Here is a 23,518-nt window from a genome sequence, read left to right on the forward strand (position 1 = left end):
TGCGAACGTGCATTGTCCTGTTGGAACAGCAAGTTCCCTTGCCGGTCTAGGAATGGTAGAACGATGGGTTCGATGACGGTTTGGATGTACCGTGCACTATTCAGTGTCCCCTCGACGATCACCAGTGGTGTACAGCCAGTGTAGGAGATCGCTCCCCACATCATGATGCCGGGTGTTGGCCCTGTGTGCCTCGGTCGTATGCAGTCCTGATTGTGGCGCTCACCTGCACGGCGCCAAACACGCATACGACCATCATTGGCACCAAGGCAGAAGCGACTCTCATCGCTGAAGACGACACGTCTCCATTCGTCCCTCCATTCACGCCTGTCGCGACACCACTGGAGGCGGGCTGCACGATGTTGGGGCGTGAGCGGAAGACGGCCTAACGGTGTGCGGGACCGTAGCCCAGCTTCATGGAGACGGTTGCGAATGGTCCTCGCCGATACCCCAGGAGCAACAGTGTCCCTAATTTGCAGGGAAGTGGCGGTGCGGTCCCCTACGGCACTGCGTAGAATCCTACGGTCTTGGCATGCATCCGTGCGTCGCTGCGGTCCGGTCCCAGGTCGACGGGCACGTGCACCTTCCGCCGACCACTGGCGACAACATCGATGTACTGTTGAGACCTCACGCCCCACGTGTTGAGCAATTCGGCGGTACGTCCACCCGGCCTCCCGCATGCCCACTATACGCCCTCGCTCAAAGTCCGTCAACTGCACATACGGTTCACGTCCACGCTGTCGTGGCATGCTACCAGTGTTAAAGACTGCGATGGAGCTCCGTATGCCACGGCAAACTGGCTGACACTGACGGCGGCGGTGCACAAATGCTGCGCAGCTAGCGCCATTCGACGGCCAACACCGCGGTTCCTGGTGTGTCCGCTGTGCCGTGCGTGTGATCATTGCTTGTACAGCCCTCTCGCAGTGTCCGGAGCAAGTATGGTGGGTCTGACACACCGGTGTCAATGTGTTCTTTTTTCCATTTCCAGGAGTGTATATTCTGTAAGATGAATTAAAATTTTTAGAGAAGTTTGTACTTCTTTATGGAAAGTAAAAAGACTCTCCTAAATGTCTGCACTTTGTGTTGGGTAAGTCCATACCCTCCTGTTTCTTCGCGGCTTTAAAACTCAACAAGCCACTGCACTGTCCAAACAATAACAATCAGGTAATGAAATCGTTGTTCTAGATGGCAGCAAAGACTCTCTGGCAGTGAAAAACTGATGGTTGCAACTATGTTTCCTACGACATTGTATGTCAGCTGTCGAAGCGAGGGGGTTCCCTGGCTGGTGTAGGTCAGCCCTCTATTCGCAAAAAGAAAGAAGAAAAAGCAATGATGTCCACACGTGCATCCTTCGGCAGCGGTCTACCTGTCCTGCTGTGTTTGATGTCGCACCGAACCAGCCTAGTATATTATTTGTGAACTGGCTCTATTGACCTAGATACGGGCCGAAAATTAAATCTAAAACTAACTTCGTGCTATATATATTGATACAAAAGCCACTATGATATTCTGAATACTGCACAATGGAATTACAGACACTGGCTGCGAGCAGGCATTGATTTATCTCAATGAGGAAAGATGAAAATTTGCGCCAGACCAGGATTCGAACACGGGTCTTCTGCTTACTAGGCAGATGCGCCCGCTACTGCACCATCCGGTCGCAGTGGTCATCGCAACTGCACGAACTACCCTAGCACACCTCCAATCAGACCCAAATTCTCAACCTATCCACACACTACAATGAGTTAAATCAATGCTTGCTCTGCAGTTTGTTTGTGTCGTATTCATTACAAATAATGCTTTCACGGAAATTCACTGACAGGCGCCTTTCAGCTGGCCAATGTGACGGTCGCCTTCCCCGGAGGCGATCAACACTGCATGCCACCGAGGCTGAAGCCCGGTCGGAGATGCCACCTACCGGCTGACTTCCATCAACTTCGGGTCGCCAGCTTGTGGTGTCCTTTTTTTTCACGCCTAGCAGCTGCCTAGTTTGGACATACTGTACCACTGTTGGTTTTCTTAACATTTGTGTCACATAATGAGTATCTACAATTTTGTAACGTTGTGCTGTCCGGCGTCAGCCAAGTGTAAAATGGTGAGAGATGACCCTATTGGATGACTTGGCACTTCCAGTGTGACATCTGGATGACGTCGCACGTCGTCAGCTACGTAAGAGAACGCTATTGGCTGAGCTAGGCAGAAATATGTATAAAAAAACTAAACTCCGTCCGAATAGGCCTTGGAAGGCCCAACGGTACCGAAAGGCCTCCGTGTCATTCTCAGCCCACAGGCGTCACTGGATGCGGATACGGAAAAAAATGGTTCAAATGGCTCTGAGCACTATGGCACTTAACATCTGTGGTCATCAGTCCCCTAGAACTTAGAACTACTTAAACCTAACTAACCTAAGGACATCACACAACACCCAGTCATCTCGAGGCAGAGAAAATCCCTGACCCCGCCGGGAATCGAACCCGGGAACCCGGGCGTGGGAAGCGAGAACGCTACCGCACGACCACGAGCTGCGGACGCGGATACGGAGGGGCATGTTGTCGTCATAACGCTCTCCCGGCCATATAGCAGTTTACGTGACCGGAGCCGCTACTTCTCAGTCAAGTAGCTCCTCAGTTTGCCTCAAAGGGCTGAGTGCATCCCACTTGCAAACAGCGCTCGGAAGACCGGATGGTCACCCATCCAAGTGCTAGCCCAGCCTGACAGCGCTTAACTTCGGTGATCTCACGGGAACCCACTTTACCACTGTGGCAAGGCCTTTGGCCGGAGTTATATATACCCAAAGAAAATTTCTGGGCATCTGGCAAGTTAGTCATGGTACGGAGGCCATAAGGAGCAGACGTCTGCCAGTTGTACCACCTGCTCATTACATTGTTGAATTTCTTGAATTAGTAGTGGAATCAGTATAGGTGCCCTCACTGATTGATCCAAGGTGGATCTCGTTAATTACAGTCCATCTTAGTGTTTATATTTGCATAAACGCAGTCAGTATTTGTGAGGTCACTTATGATCATAAAAGGTGTCTCCTGTTTTATCTCCTCGCAGTTGCACAATAGGATATTAAAATGGAACAAACGAAGTGTAAAGTGCCGTCTCTGTGAGGACACTACACGGTAACTCTATAATTATACAGCATCTCTTTTTAAATAGTTGTTCATTCCTTACTGCCAAAATCAGTAGTTCAGAATTTCCTTCACAATTCGCCACAGCAGTTATACTTCCACAACCAGATATGACGATCCCACGAACAGCCTCTCCACTGCAGCAAAAAGGGCATCGTCTGAAAGAAGCAGGTTAGTGGATTTCACATCAACAACCGAGGCGATATGCATACAGCGAACGACGTTCGCACAGTGTACAGTTGCTGTAGTACAAATAGAAGCTGATTTCCGTCTTACCAGTGTATATGGAGTGTTGCATTTACCTTGTGGGTGTGGGCATACTCTATGCTGTCTAATTTCGTAATGTGGGCATACTCCACTGCTGCTGCGTCACACTCTCTGCCACTGCCAGTCACGCGCAGTTGAACCTTGCATGCTCTGCTCTATCCTGCACTGACGCGTGATCCAGTCTCTCCAGCGCCCTCGTCTTCCCTGGCGGCTGTTGCAAGTATTCCCTCGCCGTTATGCTACTCCAAGCAGGGCAGTTCACTGTTAAGGCCTGCTTACGCTATTAGCTGGCCACACCAGCGAAGACTGCATGGTTAGTGAAGCACACAACAGCTCCAACACCCAACCATGACCACTGCCTGCGATGACACCGTGCTACATACTGAAGAGTAAACGTATAACACTGTTACCCTCTTGATTTATCGGAAGACATACACCTGCAGACCCACGAACTCATTGCAACCATGCCCAATTTGGTGAGCTGAACACCATCTTGACTTCCACCCAGCGTAGAAGTCAAGGCATACAGACTTCTAAACGCAGATGTTTCTGTTGCCATGTTGCTATAGCATCTCTGCCCTTATGATTTCAAACGCGCTTGCGTTCGTTAACTGCTCGTGATACATCAAGCATGTACTTAGTGTCTTCCACCAAAAGTAAATGGCCACATGTGAAAGCTGTTCCTGCAATCAGCTGAACACAAGTAACACCTAAATCTGAGGGGTAACCATAGGCATTCCCTACTTCCTCTTACGTAATGCCTAGGCTTCCTATTTAGGTGATTAAACACTGCGTTCCCAATCAGATCACGAGCAACATTCGCACTCAGCACACTGAAGTTATGCAGCAGATTGTCGCTCGTAGCTACATCTCTTCTGACAACAAACTGCAGTGGTCACGTTGTGCTATGACTGCCACAGTGATACCAGTGTCGCAGAATGCCCTCTCGTTCCTACAGAATGGCACATGCGGGAAGCTGTGGGATGGGATGTGCAGTACTGCAGCGAGCGCAGAGTCACGAATGCTCACTCAGCAACAACATCCTTTATTAATCGATGCTTCCATGTAAGAGGTCTATGACTGTGGCCTGGAGGTGGGTATCACTACCGGCAGCGAAGAGTACACAGACGCAGCTGAAACTGTGGCTGCATAACGGCGACTGGCGGCGAAATTAAAGTAGCTGACACAAATCAAATGTCACCTCCACAGTACAACTCTCTTACGGCTGGAACTGTGAGCATTGGACGTGGCCCGAGACAGCAGACTTAGAAAGTCCTGAAGTGGAAAAAAAGACCTTGAAAGACTTACTGGAGTGTCAAATCACGGCACCCAGTAGGTGCTATACATACGACCGATGACCAAGGCAGAGTCTGCACCAGTGGAACACGGGGTGCCTATTAAATGCTACTACTTCCTGAGTCGGGAGCATTTATACTCAGTCTGCTGCACAGAAAGAGTGCCACCATCTCGCCACTTGAATATGGCATTCAGTAACGGTATGCAGGCGGCTCCTCAGCGCAGAATTGATGAGTTCAGAACTCACCCTTGATATTGACAGATCTCTTCTGACACCAAACTGCTGTGGTCACGTTGGGCTACGACTGCCACAGTGGCACCAATGTCGTAGAACGGCCTCAGATGTCTCTTTACTAGGACTGCTTGATAACTACCTTGCTTGTTACCCATTTACTTTCTTAGGTCGCACCTTGGATTTGTCTTGTCTTGATGTTATTGTCATCTTTGTAATGAAGGCTTCATTTAGCGTCTCAGTGACATCTAATTGTTTGTCCTTTTCCTTTTCTCTTGTTATGTCTGTGGTGTCACCGCCAGACACCACACTTGCTAGGTGGTAGATTAAATCGGCCGCGGTCCATTTAGTACATGTCGGACCCGCATGTCGCCACTGTGTGATCGCAGACCTAGCGCCACCACAAGGCAGGTCTCGTGATACGAACAAGCACTCGCCCCAGTTGTACGGACGACCTAGCTAGCGACTAGATGTACGAAGCCTTTCCCTCTCATTAGCTGAGAGACAGAATAGCCTTCAGCTAAGTTAATGGCTACGAACTAGCAAGGCGCCATTAGCCTTACAGTGATTGTAATTAAAGTCTCCTGTGTATAGTCAAGAGCGATGTACCACAATGATTGATTAAAGATAAGTATTAATCCAGCTACGTACTTTTCTTCATAGCATTAATTACGTAGCCTGTTCGAGTACTTGACGCCCGTTGGCGTGTGTGTGTACGCGTGCCTTTCTTTCGGCTACCCGTCACTGTGGACTGGCTGCCTTGTCAGTCCACTTCATTGGCGACGAGGATGGGATATTCTTTCTGATTGCTTACATTTACTTGTGTCATGGCTTCGCCAGATGTACTGTCCGAATTTTATCGCTTGCAGAATCAGCAGACGCAAGCGTTATTGGATGCTCTTGGACAGCTCGTCCAGGGTCAACGTGCGCTGCACACCGATGCGGCCGCCGCCGCTTCACCGGTACCGCAGCCACAACCTGCCGTTGCACCGCCTTTTAGGCACTACGACCCGAACCACGAGACTTGGCGGGAATGGTCCCGCCAGTTTGCCTTCCACCTCGCCGCATACAGAATTCAAGGTAATGAGCGGCAGCCGTTTTTGCTTTCTTGTGTCGGTGTGTCCACCTACCGTGTGATAGTGAAATTGTTTCCCCGACGCGACGTAGCAACTCTGTCCTACGAGGAAATTTTGTCTGCATTAGATGTCTATTTCAAAGAAACAGTTAATGTGGTTGCAAAACGGTATACGTTTTTTCGTACAAAACGTACGGCCGATCAAACTAATAGGGAGTGGGTAGCAACATTGCAAGGACTTACTAGAGACTGTGCCTTTGACTGTGACTGTGGTCTTTCTTATTCAGATACAATGGTACGTGATGCAATTGCACAGAACGTTTCTGATGTTCGCATACAGGAGCAAATATTGAAACTAGTTAATCCCTCCCTTCAACAAGTGATAGACATATTGGATAGACAGGACACACTTGACTGTGCTCAGGAATCTTTTGAAACTTCGCCAGCCGTGTGTAACATTAACCGGCCCGCTGGACGCGCTGCGCGGCCCGGTAACCGGGCCTCGCGCACGTCGACGCAGCTGCCGCCGCGCGCTAAGCCAGGTGTGCCGCGCCAGCACACAAATGCAATGAAATCATGCCCGCGGGGTGCTACTAGACATTCGCGTGAACATTGCCCGTCACGCCAAGCTATTTGCTTTTTCTGCAATAAGAAAGGACATGTTCAAAGTGTTTGCCAGAAAAAGCTCAGATCAGACACTCTTTATCATTCCAGGCCCTTTGCTTCGCGCCGGAATCGAACCGAGGACACTCAGGCTCGTGGACCTTCCCCCATGGACATTCATGTCGTTAATTCCACTTCGTCCAGTGACACTTTCTCTAACAGTGACTGTGATCGTCCCACAAAAAGAGTGCATCAACGTCACCGGAAATCACGTCAATTAGCAAGTGATTCTGTCCCAGTGTCTATTCCTCTTGCAGGAGACAGTCGCTCTTGTCGACAGCAGAACAATAAACTTTTTGTGGACTTAGACTTTGAAGGCAAAGTGATACCATTCCAGCTCGATACCGGAGCTGCAGTTTCATTGCTCAATCACGAAACGTACAAACAACTGGGCGCACCTCCGTTGCGTGCCGCAAATGTTAAGTTACATAGTTATTCAGGACAGACAGTACCTGTGTTAGGACAGTGCACTCTTCTTGCAACATATAGGGGACAATCAAAACTTGTGTCATTTTACGTTCTTCGTTCTTCTACTGCAGTGAACTTGTTTGGCTTAGATTTATTTCAGTTGTTTAACATGTCTATTGTAAATCAGATCCTATCAGTCAATCAGACTGTGCCTTCAGACAGTGTTTATCGCTTATGTGACGAATTTGCAGACATTTTTGCACCGGGCTTAGGGTGCGCTAAAAACTATGAAGCACATTTGGAACTGAAGGTCAACGCGCAACCGAAATTTTTCAGAGCGCGCAATGTTCCCCACGCATTGCGTGATGACGTCGCAAGAACATTAAACGATCTAGAATCACAGGGTGTAATTGAACGTGTGCAAGCTTGTCTCTGGGCCTCACTCTTAGTAATTTTGCCAAAACCTTCCGGAAAATTGAGACCACAGTGAATCCCCAACTAGTGACTGCTACTTTTCCTTTGCCCCGCCCGGAAGATCTTTTTGCTAAACTGTGCCCGGGAAAATATTTTTCGAAGTTGGATCTAGCCGATGCGTACTTGCAAATACCTGTGGACGACGAATCCCAGCGTGTATTGGTGGTTAACACGCATCTTGGATCATCTTGGATTGTACCGATTCAAAAGACTGCCATTCGGGTGTGCATCCGCCCCTGCATTGTTTCAGCAATATTTACAAACTATTTGTGCGTCGGTCCCTACTGCAGCAAACTATCTGGACGATATAGTGATCTCCGGACAGACAGAAGAAGATCATCTTGCGAACCTACGAACATTATTTCAGGTCTTGCGGCAAAATGGTCTTCGCTTGCGGAAGGACAAATGTGTGTTTTTTGCTCGTGACTTACCATACCTGGGCCATGTCATCAATGCCCAAGGCATACATCCGAGTCCAGAGCACCTCCGTGACATACAAGATTTACCTTCCCCTCGCAATGTGAAACAGCTACAGAGTGTGTTGGGTAAAATTAACTATTATCACAAATATATGCGCAATGCCTCTTCCATTTCAGCTCCGCTTCATCGCTTACGCCGTAAAGGTGTTCCGTTCGTCTGGACGACGGAATGCGAACGCGCCTTTCGCCAGTTGAAATCGGCGTTGCTTTCTAATACTTGCCTTCCGCCATTCGATCCCCAGAAACCCCTTTTGTTGATGGTAGATGCATCGGATTTCGGGATCGGTGCTGTGCTTGCGCACAAAGTTGGCTCCCATGATCGCCCTATTGCCTTTGCGTCCAAATTGCTCTCGTCTGCGCAAAGAAATTATTCACAGATAGAGAAAGAAGCTTTGGCTCTCGTGTTTGGTGTTACTAAGTTCCATGATTTCTTGTATGGTCGTCACTTCACCATCATCACAGACCACAAACCTTTGACATCGCTTTTTCATCCGACCAAGCCTGTACCTCCACGTACAGCGCCGAAATTCATTCGCTGGTCTATTTTCCTCTCGCAGTACCGCTACGATATCTTGTATCGGTCCACTGCTAAGCACGGAAACGCCGATGCGTTGTCCCGTTTGCCTGTTGCTGAGGATAAAGCATTCGATTCTTCCGAACTTGCTTGCATGTTCATTGATTCGGAAACCGATGAAGTGGTCGAATCGTTTCCGATTGATTTTCGTCGTGTAGCTACAGCCACAGCTGCTGACCCTGTCCTTGCTACTGTTTTACGTTTTGTTGCTACGCAATGGCCTTTGTCAAAGTCTCGGATCGAGGATCCGTTGGTTCGCCGATTTTTTGCTCACAAGGAGAGACTTTTTGTTCGACGTGGTGTTTTGTTGTTGCGTTCTGATAATGATCAGTCCCGAGTCGTGGTCCCACGTTCGTTACAGTCCTCTGTTTTACGGCTTCTTCACCAAGGACATTGGGGTATAGTGCGAACGAAACAACTTGCTCGTCAGCACTGTACTTGGTTCGGAATCGATGCTGCGATTACGAATATGTGTTCTTCTTGCATGGCGTGTGCCGAACAACAATCCGCACCGCCGCAGGAAGTCTTTGCATGGCCGAAAGCCACTTCCCCTTGGCAACGCTTGCACATTGCTTTTGCTGGTCCATTCTGGAATGCTCGATGGTTGGTTCTGGTCGACGCCTTCAGTAATTTTCCTTTTGTTGTCCGGATGTCTTCCACGAAGTCATCTGCCACCATCCAAGCGTTGTCTGCTATCTTTTGCATTGAAGGTCTTCCGCAGACAATTGTTTCCGACAATGGCCCACGATTCATGTCCGCAGAATTTCAGTCATTCTGCCAGGCCAATGGTATTCAACATCTGACATCCGCGCCGTTTTCGCCTCAGTCAAACGGTGCCGCTGAACGATTGGTCCGGACTTTCAAGTCACAGATGTTGAAATTGAAAGAGTCGCATTCTCGGGAGGACGCATTGTTGCTCTTTTTGTCCTCGTATCGCTCTCAGCCCCGAGATGGTCGCTCGCCGGCTGAGTTGCTCCACGGTCGTCCTCATCGCACCTTGATGTCTTTGCTGCATCCGCCGCATCAGGTTCCTGTGCAGCGGCAGACTCCTGCTTTTGCTCCAGGCGATGTTGTATTTTATCGCAACTATCGAGGTTCACGGCGTTGGCTCGCAGGGCGCATTCTTCGCTGCCTCGGCCGCGCGATGTATTTGGTTTTGGGGGCCTCTGGTGAGGTGCGTCAGCATCTCAATCAGCTGCGCCTCTGTCGTCGCACGGGTTCTGCCGCTCCCCGTCTGCTTTCAGCGACGGTGCCGTCCGGTCAGCGCCCTGGGGACCCATCTACTGGCTCGCCTCATCCCCAGGTGTTACCGACGATGCCTTCCATTTTGCCCCATGGCGACGCGCCGCCGCAGCAGCCGCCGCCGCCGCCGCCGCCGCAGCCGCCGGTACTCCGGCCGGCGCCGCCCGCATTCGACGCTTCGCTGCAGCCGCCATGCGCCTCCCTGGGTCACGCACCGCCGATCGCTTCCCGTGACCAGCTGTCCTCCGCCATGGAACTCTTGCCCGCTCCGGACCACATGACGTCATCGCGCGTCGGCTACCCCGACGCAATGGAGGTCGACCCTTCGGCCCATCCTGTTTCTTTACGGGCGCATACACCGCATGTTGACGTGCACCCTGGACTAGGTTTTCAGGCGTTTCCTAGCTCCCCTCGGACCGAATGGCCGGGTGCGGGTGGCACAGCCTCGCCTGTTGTCAGGCTCCCCACCTCATCGCATACGTCAACATGGGGTCCTCCCCACGGCGGGCGGAAGCCTTATCCCACGACCGTTCGCCGATTTGCGGGGGAGGAATGTGGTGTCACCGCCAGACACCACACTTGCTAGGTGGTAGATTAAATCGGCCGCGGTCCATTTAGTACATGTCGGACCCGCGTGTCGCCACTGTGTGATCGCAGACCTAGCGCCACCACAAGGCAGGTCTCGTGATACGAACAAGCACTCGCCCCAGTTGTACGGACGACCTAGCTAGCGACTAGATGTACGAAGCCTTTCTCTCTCATTAGCCGAGAGACAGAATAGCCTTCAGCTAAGTTAATGGCTACGAACTAGCAAGGTGCCATTAGCCTTACAGTGATTGTAATTAAAGTCTCCTGTGTATAGTCAAGAGTGATGTACCACAATGATTGATTAAAGATAAGTATTAATCCAGCTACGTACTTTTCTTCATAGCATTAATTACGTAGCCTGTTTCAGTACTTGACGCCCGTCGGCGTGTGTGTGTACGCGTGCCTTTCTTTCGGCTACCCGTCACTGTGGACTGGTTGCCTTGTCACTCCACTTGAATGTCTCCAGTCTGTCTTTCGCATATAGCTCACCTACCGTTAGTTTGAGTTACCGTTCTGCTTTCAACTCTCCCACCTGTCTTCTCCAGTTCTTCCAGAGCTCCGAAGTGGTCACAAATATGATTATACCTACGGATATAGCTCTCTCTTTAGACTGGTATATTATGAAAGATACGTCTAAGATGTGTGAAATATACTCCACATGTACTTATGCGAGCAAAGCAATGGGTGAAAAACTCATTACAAACCCATGGAACGATTTCAGTTGGATTTGGTACACATTTAAGTTACTATCTGGACAAAAACGCGCGAAGGATTAGAACCAACAACCTCCTGTTAGGGTGAAGGTGATAACTTGGAGAGACAAGGGGCAGGAGCAGATCGAGAGAGTGAAGGAGCAGATGGACTCACATAGGGAAGAGTAGGAAATGGACGCAGATAGAGGGAGTAGGAGTTGGAGAGAGAGAGAGAGGGGGGGTGAGCAGAACGAAACAGGAGGAGATGCACGGAGACAGGGGAGGAAGAGATAGGCAGACAAGATGAACAGATACAAGGCGAGGACGAAACCGACAGAAAGGGAGAAAGAGGAAATGCAAAGAGATTGCCAAGAGGTGGGGATGTACTTCTACGTCTATCTGCATCTTCATCTGCATAGATATTCTGCAAATCACATTTGCCGGCCGCTGTGGCCGAGCGGTTCTAGGTGCTACAGTCTGGAACCGCGCGACCGCTGCGGTCACAGGTTCGAATCCTGCCTCGTACGTGGATGTCTGTGATGTCCTTAGGTTATTTAGGTGTAAGTAGTTCTAAGGGACTGATGACCTCATAAGTTAAATCCCATAGTGCTCAGAGCCATTTGAACCATTTTGAACACACACACACACACACACACACACACACACACACACACACACACACCGATGCCCGAGGGAGGACTCGAACCTCCCCCGGGACCAGCCGCACAGCCCGTGACTGTGTGTCAATACACCGTTTACTTCGATGTAATTCATTATGTTCGTACATATATTTCCAAAATCCTGCTCCATGTCGATGTTAATGAATGGGCCTGTAATTTGGTGGGTTTCTCCTACTGCCTTTCTTGAGTGATCTGTGTGACCTGCGCAGCTTTCCAGTCCTTGAGTACCGATCTTTCGTCGAGTGAGCGGTTGTATATGATTGTTAAGCATAGAGCTATTGCACCAGCGTACTCTGAAAGGAACCTAGTTAGTATACAGTCTGGACAGAAGACTTGCTTTTACGAAGTGATTTGCGTTGCATAACTACTCCTAGGAAAACGAAGTCTGCGTTACTTACGTCGGCACCTGTTCTTGACTCGAGCTCCTGAATATTTACTAATTCTTCATTAGTGAAGAAGTTTCGGAAGGCCATGCTTAATTATTCTGCTATTATAGCACTGTCATCGATAGTATTTCCAGAGAAAAGAAAGAGGAGGAGATAGACACTGAGAGGGGGGAGAAGAAGGTGGGTTGAGAGACGGAGAGGAAGAGATTGACAGAGAGGGGAAGGAGGAGATGGAATTAGAAGGACAATATGGACAAAGCATGAAGGAGTAAATGGGCAGAGGTTGAAGGAACAGATGTACAAAAAGAGGGAAAGTATCTTATACACAGAAAGAGGGGCGAAGGAGATGGAGCCGCGCGGAGTGGCCGTCTGGTTTAAGGCGCCATGTCACGGACTGCGCGGCCCCTCCCACCGGAGGTTCGAGTCCTCCCTCGGGCATGGGTGTGTGTGTGTGTTTTTCTTAGCATAGTTTAGTTTAAGTAGTGTTAAAGTCTAGGGACCGATGGTTCAAATGGCTCTAAGCACTATGCGACTTAACTTCTGAGGTCATCAGTCGCCTAGAACTTAGAACTAATTAAACCTAACTAACCTAAGGACATCACACACATCCATGCCCGAGGCAGGATGCGAACCTGCGACCGTAGTGGTCACTCGGCTCCAGACTGTAGCGCCTCGAGCCGCACAGCCACTCCGGCCGACTAGGGACCGATGACCTTAGCAGCTTGGTCCTTTAGGAATTCCACACATTTGAACATTTTTAATTTAAAGGAGATGGATACAGGGTGGGGTAAGGATGAGGTGGACTAATACGTTGATTAAATACATACCTGGGCAAAGCCTGGTACTCGGCTAGTCCAATAATAAATACAATGCATCTACAATCCAGTCCATAAAAGCAGAGCAACTAAACATAGAAATAAACGTACATTGAGTCAGGTATGAGAGCAAGAAGGTGTCCACATTATTGTGGGACAGTATAGTAATAGATTAACAGTGTAAACATTATGTTTCTGGAGCAATTTTGATGGTTTTAAAAAATACAGAAGCGCACATCAAGTGAATACTACCATTTAAAAATGGAAAGAGAAAATAGAGTGATCTTCCATAACAAGGCTGGCTAGAGGCTAAGCTCTGAAAAGTGTTCCAAGGTACAACACTCTTTCCTAGTGAACTAACTCATGCCTTCCGTTTAAAGCCCATTCAAAAGAAATGTCGCAACTCAATGCAGTAAACAGAGGCTTTGATGTTTGAGAGAGCTGTAGGTTCTAAAGAGCTTTTTCTGATGTTTGGCAAGAACATATAGGTTCGACAAGTAACTTGAATAATAGGAATACAAACCTTAAGTTGCACCGTATGTACAGTGTAGTTTTCGGAAGTCGCAAGGTAGTTTGCTCAAACGTAGACAGCTGCAGAGGCAGCCTACGTTCTGCCTGCTCCAGAAACGGTCTGAATTCTGCGATTGCGGACGCTGGAATATTTGCATACTGCCGCCGTCGGCCACAAGCGCGGCGCCCATCGTAAAGATTTCTATGCGGCCGTGGCAGCTGTCTGAGGACACCCCACCCCGGCCGCCGCCTGGCGATATAAAGAGGCGTGGGCTGGTGGGTGGAAGGCGTCAGTGTTTGCGTCGCCACTGATTCCGGCGACGAGTAACTGGATTAGCGGCTGAATGGGGCGCGTAGCTTTCACTCCGCATCCCCAGGGTAACTGTTGACACGTCACGTCTCAAAGACTCTATGGCAGTCTCTGAATAGGCACCGACGTGATTGTCGTCCGGGCGCCTGTCCACTAATTCTGTAAAAAATGTTCTCTCTTTTATCCTTTATATCAACATCTGCCTATATCCTTCGACATAGAGAGGGGGGGGAACAGTGCGACCTTTACAGAATGAAACCGAGATAAGCGGAAAAAATTTCGTAGGGTGTTGAGGGAAAATATCTAAGTATCGGGGACCTCTTCCTAAATCTCTTGTCTCTTCCGTGTTACTCTCAAACTTCGTACGCGACATATACAACGATCGCCGTAGTCTCCGTCGAATTTAATTCCTCTAAATTTACCCAGTAGATATCAGCAACGTTGTCTTTTTTCGGAATATTCGCATTTAAATTCCCTGAAAATATATTTTAGGTTTTACTCTGCTAAGATGTTCCTCAGCTGCGTATGTTGACGTGATCTAATATTTCATTACGTTTTCAGATGCGCTACACCATCAAGGTCTTTAAATTCCTTCGATGTCTACAGAAATGCATAACTGATAAATACCACAAGGACTGGGACCAGAACTGACCACATTAGCGTTCAGTTCGCTATTGCCTTACAGATGCAGTGCACTTTCCCAAATCCTTTCCAACAAATCTGTTTTCCATTTGCCGGCCGTTGTGGCCGAGCCGTTCTAGGCGCTTCAGTCCGTAACCGCGTGACCATTACGGTCGCAGGTTCGAATCGTGCCTCGGGCATGGATGTGTGTGATGTCCTTAGGTTAGTTAGGTTTAAGTAGTTCTCAGTTCTAGGGGATTGATGACCTCAGATGTTAAGTCCCATAGTGCTCAGAGCCATTCGAACCATTTTTTGTTTTCCATTTAAGTTAATTAGCACTGGTTTTATATGTTTGTCCCATTTTATATGGCTTCTCCGTATTAGCGTTACGGTTTTGTATGGAGGACATGGCATGTTATTTTGGACGGAGAGTCGTCGTCTGTTTTAGAATTAACTTTAAGTGTGCTCCAGCGTAATGTGTTGGGACCCTTGCTGTTCATATATTAGTGACCTTGCAGACAATATTAACATAACCTCAGACTTTTTGTAGATGATGCAGCTATCTATAATGAAGTAGTGTCTGAAAGAATCTACATAAATATTCAGAAAGGTCTTGATACGATTTCAAACTGGTGCAAAGATTAGAAACTTGATTTCAATGTTCAAAAATGTAAGTATCTTATGATTATAATATCAGTGAGTCATTGCTGGAATCGGCCAACTCATACAAATACCTGAGTGTGACACTTCGTAGGGATATGAAATGGAATGATCATGGGCTCAGCGGTGGATATTGGTTGAATACAGGGGAAGTCCAACCAGTCTACAAATGAGATTGCTTACAAATCACTTGTGAGACAGATTTTAGAATATTGTTCAAGTGCGTGTGACCTGTACCAAAAAGGACAAACGGTGAATATTGAACATATACATAGAAGTGCGGCACATATGGTCACAGGTATGTTTGACCAGTGGGATGTTAAAAGAACTCCTGAAGATGGACGTAAACTGTCCCGAGAAAGTCTACCAACAAAGTTTCAAGAAACGGCTTTAAATAACGACTCTACGTATACACTAGAACCTCCTACATACGGCTTACATAAGGATAGCGATGATAAGGTTAGAATAATTACAGCACATAGAGAGACTGGAAGAATGTGCGACTGGATTCGTGATTTCCTGTCAGAAAGGTCACCCAGTTCGTAGAAATAGACGGATAGTCTTCGAGTAAAACAAAAATAATATCCGACGTACCCCAAGGAAGTGTTGTAAGCCCTCTATTGCTCCTGATCTATATTAACGACATACGAGACAATCTCAGTAACCGACTTAGATTGTTTGCAGATGATTTTTCCTTTCTAGAAATAATTACCCTCAAGCTATGAATAGCACAATACTAACACCTCTTCCTCTTTCTGAACTCAACATCTCACTCATTATGGGGGGATCTTGACTCAGTTTTTCAGGATAGCAAATGGAAAGTTGCGGTACAGAAAATAGCCCAGAGATCACCAGTGTGTGCATGTGTGTGTGTGTGTGTGTGGGGGGGGGGGGGGGGGCGGGGGTGAGTGAAGTGTTATGAAACAATGTGTGTGTAGTGTGTGCAGTGACTGATAGTGAGATATGAGTGAACAGTGTGGCATTACATTATTTAATATGTTATTTGTAAAAAAAAGTATTGAATATCAGGAGTATATCTAATGATTGACTCTAACTAGAAGTCTGTAATTGTATGTGTATACGAATTATCTTATTTTAAATTGATCTAAATTTGTTAATACATTGACATGTCCTATATCCTTGTAAAAAGAGCTCTACAGACGAATAAAGCTACTACTACTACTACTATGATGCTGTCATTGACCGTCTTGTAAAACCATTACATGACCAAAACGAATTGTAGATGATTTAGATAAGATATCTGTTTGGTGCAAAAAGTGGCAGTTAACCCTGAATAAAGAAACGTGTGAAGTTATTCACATGAGTACTAAAAGAAATCCGCTAAATTTCGATTGCGCTATAAGTCACACAAATCTGAAGGCTGTAAATTCAGCTAAATACTTAGGGATTACAATTACAAAGACCCTAAATTGGAGCGATCACATAGATAATGTTGGGGTAGAGCCAACCAAAGATAGCGATTCACTGGCAGAATACTTAGAAGGTGCAACAGGTCTACTAAAAAGATCGCTTACGCCACGCTTGTCCGCCCTATTCTGGAGTATTGCTGTGTGGTGTGGGATACGCATCAGGTGGGACTGACAGATGACACCGAAAAAGTACAAAGAAGAGCAGCTCGTTTTGTATTATCGCGAAATAGGGGAGATACTACCACTGACATGATACGTGAATTGGAGTGGCAATCATTGTTCCGTTTCGACGGGATCTTCTCATGAAATTTCAATCACCAGATTTCTCCTCCGATTGTGAAAACATTCTGTTGCACCCACCTACATAGGGAGAAATGATCATCACGATAAAATAAAAGAAACCAGTGCTCGCAGAGAAAAATTTAAGTGCTTGTTTTTCCCGCGCGCCGTTCGAGAGTGGATCGATAGAGAGACAGCTTGAAGGTGGTTCACTGAACCCTCTGTCAGGCACTTTATTGTGAATAGCAGAGTAATCACGTAGATGTAATACATATTTACTGATACTCGAACACCTGCGTAATTTTACGTTGACTGAAGCTTTTTCTAGGTCGACGAATCCAAATAAATAATACTTATGCACATGTTCGTTGTGAGCAATCTGTCATTTGTATTCCAAATAAGTATTTTAAATTTTTGAAACTGTCAGGTTTTTTGAAAGTGTCTGAGAAACACATTTATCTAAGAACGAAGGTTATAAAGATTGCAAAAATGCACTAAATAAAGTTTTTGTATTTGCCCAACTTGCTGATTGTTTTGCCTGTAAGAAAGGGTCTTGTTGTACACTTGGATTTCTGGTCTATGAAGTCGTACTTTATTGATGTCATCCACTCTAAAGTGTGCGAATCAGTACTAGCATATGATTTGTGTTCTGCCTACTCATACTACTGATAGCAATGTTTGCCTTGTGTTAGCATCTACACTCCTGGAAATGGAAAAAAGAACACATTGACACCGGTGTGTCAGACCCACCATACTTGCTCCGGACACTGCGAGAGGGCTGTACAAGCAATGATCACACGCACGGCACAGCGGACACACCAGGAACCGCGGTGTTGGCCGTCGAATGGCGCTAGCTGCGCAGCATTTGTGCACCGCCACCGTCAGTGTCAGCCAGTTTGCCGTGGCATACGGAGCTCCATCGCAGTCTTTAACACTGGTAGCATGCCGCGACAGCGTGGACGTGAACCGTATGTGCAGTTGACGGACTTTGAGCGAGGGCGTATAGTGGGCATGCGGGAGGCCGGGTGCACGTACCGCCGAATTGCTCAACACGTGGGGTGTGAGGTCTCCACAGTACATCGATGTTGTCGCCAGTGGTCGGCGGAAGGTGCACGTGCCCGTCGACATGGGACCGGACCGCAGCGACGCACGGATGCACGCCAAGACCGTAGGATCCTACGCAGTGCCGTAGGGGACCGCACCGCCACTTCCCAGCAAATTGGGGACACTGTTGCTCCTGGGGTATCGGCGAGGATCATTCGCAACCGTCTCCATGAAGCTGGGCTACGGTCCCGCACACCGTTAGGCCGTCTTCCGCTCACGCCCCAACATCGTGCAGCCCGCCTCCAGTGGTGTCGCGACAGGCGTGAATGGAGGGACGAATGGAGACGTGTCGTCTTCAGCGATGAGAGTCGCTTCTGCCTTGGTGCCAATGATGGTCGTATGCGTGTTTGGTGCCGTGCAGGTGAGCGCCACAATCAGGACTGCATACGACCGAGGCACACAGGGCAACACCCGGCATCATGGTGTGGGGAGCGATCTCCTACACTGGCCGTACACCACTGGTGATCGTCGAGGGGACACTGAATAGTGCACGGTACATCCAAACCGTCATCGAACCCATCGTTCTACCATTCCTAGACCGGCAAGGGAACTTGCTGTTCCAACAGGACAATGCACGTCCGCATGTATCCCGTGCCACCCAACGTGCTCAAGAAGGTATAAGTCAACTACCCTGGCCAGCAAGATCTCCGGATCTGTCCCCCATTGAGCATGTTTGGGACTGGATGAAGCGTCGTCTCACGCGGTCTGCACGTCCAGCACGAACGCTGGTCCAACTGAGGCGCCAGGTGGAAATGGCATAGCAAGCCGTTCCACAGGACTACATCCAGCATCTCTACGATCGTCTCCATGGGAGAATAGCAGCCTGCATTTCTGCGAAAGGTGGATATACACTGTACTAGTGGCGACATTGTGCATGCTCTGTTGCCTGTGTCTATGTGCCTGTGGTTCTGTCAGTGTGATCATGTGATGTATCTGACCCCAGGAATGTGTCAATAAAGTTTCCCCTTCCTGGGACAATGAATTCACGGTGTTCTTATTTCAATTTCCAGGAGTGTATGTGGAAGGCAAATACTAGGTGTATCATGTGGTATACTTTGGATCCCAAGGTGTAATGATTCTCCAGTGTAGTTTTTGTAAGAATGTGAATTACCGACATTCCAGTGTATTTCTGTAAGAATGTCGTTTACTGATATGTGCATACACACACGCTACCTGTAGACCGTTCACGTAGCAACTCGCTCTGCCATAGGCTGCGTACGTGCTCAGTTCTTCCTGTGATGTGCTTGGGCAACGACAGCACTTTCTACACTCCTGGAAATTGAAATAAGAACACCGTGAATTCATTGTCCCAGGAAGAGGAAACTTTATTGACATATTCCTGGGGTCAGATACATCACATGGTCACACTGACAGAACCACAGGCACATAGACACAGGCAACAGAGCATGCACAATGTCGGCACTAGTACAGTGTATATCCACCTTTCGCAGCAATGCAGGCTGCTATTCTTCCATGGAGACGATCGTAGAGATGCTGGATGTAGTCCTGTGGAACGGCTTGTCATGCCATTTCCACCTGGCGCCTCAGCCGGACCAGCGTTCGTGCTGGACGTGCAGACCGCGTGAGACGACGCTTCATCCAGTCCCAAACATGCTCAATGGGGGACAGATCCGGAGATCTTGCTGGCCAGGGTAGTTGACTTACACCTTCTAGAGCACGTTGGGTGGCAAGGGATACATGCGGACGTGCATTGTCCTGTTGGAACAGCAAGTTCCCTTGCCGGTCTAGGAATGGTAGAACGATGGGTTCGATGACGGTTTGGATGTACTGTGCACTATTCAGTGTCCCTTCGACGATCACCGGTGGTGTACGGCCAGTGTAGGAGATCGCTCCCCACACCATGATGCCGGGTGTTGGCCCTGTGTGCCTCGGTCATATGCAGTCCTGATTATGGCGCTCACCTGCACGGCGCCAAACACGCATACGACCATCATTGGCACCAAGGCAGAAGCGACTCTCATCGCTCAAGACGACACGTCTCCATTCGTCCCTCCATTCACGCCTGTCGCGACACCTCTGGAGGCGGGCTGCACGATGTTGGGGCGTGAGTGGAAGTCGGCCTAACGGTGTGCGGGACCGTAGCCCAGCTTCATGGAGACGGTTGCGAATGGTCCTCGCCGATACCCCAGGAGCAACAGTGTCCCTAATTTGGTGGGAAGTGGCGGTGCGGTCCCCTACGGCACTGCGTAGGATCCTACGGTCTTGGCCTGCATCTGTGCGTCGCTGCGGTCCAGTCCCAGGTCGACGGGCACGTGCACCTTCCGCCGACCACTGGCGACAACATCGATGTACTGTGGAGACCTCACACCCCACGTGTTGAGCAATTCGGCGGTACGTCCACCCGGCCTCCCGCATGCCCACTATACGCCCTCGCTCAAAGTCCGTCAACTGCACATACGGTTCACGTCCACGCTGTCGCGGCATGCTACCAGTGTTAAAGACTGCGATGGAGCTCTGTATGCCATGGCAAACTGGCTGACACTGACGGCAGCGGTGCACAAATGCTGCGCAGCTAGCGCCATTCGACGGCCAACACCGCGGTTCCTGGTGTGTCCGCTGTGCCGTGCGTGTGATCATTGCTTGTACAGCCCTCTCGCAGTGTCCGGAGCAAGTATGGTGGGTGTGACACACCGGTGTCAATGTGTTCTTTTTTCCATTTCCAGGAGTGTATTTGTTTACTTCCACTCCCAGGAAAGCAGCTGGTGCAATGGATATTTTATACGTTCTCTTTTATGTGGTTGACAAGCTAACGTGATGTCTTTTCCTATTAGTGGAAAGTGTTCGCATTGTATTGGTGGGATGTATTCATATTAATAAGAATATCCCGAAGGTCTGAAAACTAATGATTATGTACTGCTCATCACTCATATAGGGGTTTGTGCTCAGTGATAACATCTCTTTGCATTGGCTTTACTTTTTGGCACATTGTAGATCAGGTCATGACAGCACGATATTGTGAAAAACGGTCTTTGTGAAGAAAATAAAAATACTAAGCGATTATGGCTGCAGAGGGTTTTCCTGTATAACAATGTCTTGATTTTTTCAATCCCGCCTCCTTTACCGATCAGAATTGCAGCTTTAATTCTTATACCTTTCCTAAGCCGAAACTGACCGTCATCTAACATGTCCTCAGTTTCTTTCTTCATTCTTCTGTATACAGGGTGATTCCGTGATAATGTTACAAATTTTCAGGTATTATGGAGATGGGTAAATGTATCACTTATTTGAGGCAAGGGATCCTTGTCTGCAAATGACCGAGTCGAAAGTTATTAGCAAAATTTGTTCTGATACCTCAGACGGGAAAATACCTGTACTGGTACAGTTGCTGCTACGTTTATAGGGTAAGCAATTTCCTGGTACGATAGTACGGACCAAACCAAGAAAAATAATCACAAGTAAACGTAGCCTCTAGAACGCATATCTTCAGAGTTATGAGCACTGGTTCATCTTCGATACTGTCAAACACATCTCTTCTGCTGAAAACTTGTTGATCTTCACTAGTGTAAAATACATCTTTTCCAGTAAACAAATGGCCACTGCCCTTAAGGTATGCATATTACAGCCCATATTTATATACACATGTAAAAAGAGTATGTCCTAACACTGGCATAATGGAATAACATGTAAGCTGACAACTAAAGGGAATATTGTCAGTTCAACTGGATTAACGTAGTTCATTAACACTGTAATGTAACTGGTTGCCATAAGGTTAATTAGAATAAATAATGAAGCAATTTTGGTTTAAGTATAGTATGTGGAAAGGAATACTGACTTTGCTGGTAACGTGGGATACTTAAGTGCTTATTTATTGGATAACAGATATTGTGATCTATAAGACGCGGGCTAGAAGATCAAGGAACAAGGAAAGGTAATTTAATATTTTAAAGACAATGGATGTTGTAGACAGAAGTATATGTTTATATGGTGTGCAGTATTAAGAAGAAAAACTGAAAAAAAGAAAATAAAAAGTACTTAAACAAAGAGCGGTTAGTAACCACTGTAAAGAAGGGAGAGACTGTTACCGATCTGAAAAGCGAAAGGGGATAGTGTTTTTTCCTACCACCTGTCAAACTGAGCAAGCGAGTGGGGTATGCAGTTTAACCAAATATGGAGGCAGTTACATGATGTCAGTTTGCAGGCAATAATGGAGTATGTTACATGTGTTACAAGTGGATAACTTCAAATATCTAGTAGAATTATTGTCAACGTTATTTTTGAGGTCCTGAAGTTTGAACTGTGTACTTGAATGGTTGTTTTATCTTAAAATTCAGTAAAACAGTCTCGAACACAGAATATGTTTATTTTTGTTGGCATTCGGTTTCATGCTATAATGTAGGCCATCTTCATACCTGAAGGACTGCAATACGAAAATAATATACACAAAAAGCCGAAGCAACTGGCACGCCTGCTTAATGTCGTGTAGGGCCCACGAGAGCACGTAGACGTGCCGCAACACGACGTGGCGTGGACTCGACCAATGTCTGTTCTGGAGTGTACCGACACCATGAATCCTGTGGGGATGTCCATAAATCCGTAAGAGTACGAAGGGCTGAAGGTCTTTTCCGAAAACACGTTGCAAGGCAACCCAGAAGTGCTCAATAATATAAACATCTGGGGAGTTTGGTGGCCAGCGGAAGAGTTTAAAGTCAGAAGACTTTTCCTGGAGCCACTCTGTATCGCATTGTCCAGCTGGAGTTGCCCAGTTGCTCAAATGCATCGGAATGCACAATGGACACGAATGGATGCAAGTCATCAGACAGGGCTTCCGCATGTGTCACCTGTCAGAATTGTATCTAGATGCATCAGGGGTACCATATCACTCCAACTGCACATGCCCCACTCCGTTATAGAGCTTTCACCAGCTTGAACAGTCCCTTGCTGACATACAGAGTTCATGGGTTCATGAGGTTGTCTCCTTACCCGTACACACTCATCTTCTCGATATAGTTCAATGTCGGTGTTGACAGTCCCAGTAGAGGCGTAAAGCTTTGTGTAGCGCAGTCATCAGGAGTACATGAGTAGGCCTTCGGTTCCGGAAACCCATATAGATGATGTTTCATTTAATGGATCGCACGCTGACACTTGTTGATGGCCCAGCATTGAAATCTGCAGCAATTTGTGGAAGGGCTGCATTTCCGTCACGCTCAACAGTTCTCTTCAGTGGTCGTTGGTCCTGTTCTTGCAGAATATTTTTCCGGTCTCAGCGACGTCGGAGATATTTTTTTTTCTTTATTGTGATTTTAATACCCGTATAAAAACAGGTAGGCTGACAGCAGCACAATACGCCGCTCTTCAGCCCAAGATATTACAATGGTAAAACAGAGAAGACACATGAGTTGCAACAAACCGGCGGGGAAAAAACGGTAGTCACATGAACATAAAAAACATGAAGCTGTTCACACTGAAGATATCGATGGCACTGGTGAACGACGGAGTGTGATGGTGAATACTGAACACTAAACACGACATTACACACGAGACACTAATGGCGATGATCTCCGGCGCGCGAATGTCCACATAGCGTGTGCGAGTCCGGGGACCTGCCAAGAAGGGAAGAAGGGTGAGGGGGGGGGGAGAGGGG

This window comes from Schistocerca serialis, chromosome 4, assembly GCF_023864345.2.
Source record: "Schistocerca serialis cubense isolate TAMUIC-IGC-003099 chromosome 4, iqSchSeri2.2, whole genome shotgun sequence".
NCBI classification, from domain to species: Eukaryota; Metazoa; Arthropoda; class Insecta; order Orthoptera; family Acrididae; genus Schistocerca; species Schistocerca serialis.